Source organism: Chrysochloris asiatica, unplaced genomic scaffold (genome assembly GCF_000296735.1).
Source record: "Chrysochloris asiatica unplaced genomic scaffold, ChrAsi1.0 scaffold00016, whole genome shotgun sequence".
Lineage (NCBI taxonomy): Eukaryota > Metazoa > Chordata > Mammalia > Afrosoricida > Chrysochloridae > Chrysochloris > Chrysochloris asiatica.
Window position 1 is genome coordinate 21,254,236 of NW_006408534.1, and position 1,791 is coordinate 21,256,026.

Here is a 1,791-nt window from a genome sequence, read left to right on the forward strand (position 1 = left end):
TGGACTGCAAGGTTGGTTTGAACCGCAACATCAGTGGTTCAAGGTTGCTAGTTGTTCCTCGGAAACTCTATACAGGGTCGCTATGGGTCAGAACTGACTCAATGGCTCTTAACAACAATATATAAAATGAAGGATTTGTCATTTACACTTAAATGAAAAACAGTTCAGGGTATCCAATGCTGTCCAACAAGGCTTTCTTTGATGATGTAAGTGTTCCATAGCTGTGCTGTTCAAGTCTGTTGAAACACAAGGCTATTTATGATTTGAGATATACCTCCTACAACAGTAAAATTGAATTTATTATTTTTATTTTATATTATTCCACTTAGTTTTGTAAAAAATAGCCACCTAGTGACTAATATATTGGACCAGCAGAAATAAACCATTTCTGATCATCTTAAAGCTTCCAGTACATATTTTTGAGAAATTCTTAAATTGCTTACAATTTCTAAAAAAATGGCCTGTTACCAGTTACTTGAGTAACAATGGCTCTTTCTAGTGGCTAGTGGCTAGTATTTCAGGAGCCTTGGTAGCATTGGGCTTTTAACTGCAAGGTTAGCAGTTCAAATCTACCAGGCTCTCCACTAGAGAAAAATGAGGCTTTTTGCTACCATAAAAATTTACAGTCTCAGAAACCCTATACATGGTGGATATGAGTCAGAATCTACTCCACAGCACACCAACACCACCACGACTGGTGTCTAGTGTTTAACACAGATATGTATAAATCATAGATATCAGTAACATATTTAAAGAACAAGCACATGTTACTGTTGCTGTTAGGTGGCCTGCAGTCAGTTCCAAGTCATAGTGATCCTATGTACCACAGAATGAAACAATGTCCAGTTAGGCACCAACATCACACTGGTTACTAAGTTTAGCCCACAGTTAAGCCACAGTTTCAGTCTGTTTTGTTGAGAGGCTGACTTTACTAATCTCTCCTGATAACATGCCCAAAATTCATGAGATGTAATTTCACCATTCTCCCTTCAAAAGAACATTCTGGATATGCTTCTCTGTCACAAATTTGTGCATTTTCTGACTGTCTTTATATTTAATATTCATTGTCACCATCATAATTAAATTGTATCAATTCTTCTTTGGTCTACCTTATTCAATGTCCATATTTCATATCCATCTGAGGCAATTGAAAATATCAAATATCATGGGTATGTGTTTGACACATTTTAATTCTCAAAGTGACATTTAAGTTTTTTCACACTTTATAAAGGCATCTTTCAGGAAACTTGCAACATATCATTTGATTTCGTTGACTGTTACTTGCATGGGCATTGGTTGTGGATACAAGTAAAATGAAGTCCTTGACAACGTCAATCTCTTCTCAGTTTATCATGATTTTGCTTATTGGTTCAGTTGTAGGTATTTTTGTTTTCTTTATGTTGAAGTGTAATCCATACTGAAGACTGAAGCAAGGTAGTCTTTGAATTTCATCAGTAAGTGTGTTAAGTCTTCTTTACTTTCACTAAGTATGGTGGGACACAACTTTGTCTGCCTGTTGCAGGTTGTTAATGAATCTTCCTCCATACTAGATGTTGTGTTCTTCTTCATACTATCCAGCTATGCTGATTATTTGCTTAGTATACAATTTAAAAATGTAACATGAAAAGATGTAAACCTGAAACACACCTTTCCTAATTTTAAACCACACAGTATCTCCTTGTTCTGTTCGAGTGACTGCATCATGGTCTATGCACAGGTTCTGCATGGTCATAATTAAGTGTTCCAATAAAATATAAGTAACTATATTGCTGGCAACCTCTGATTTCAGTC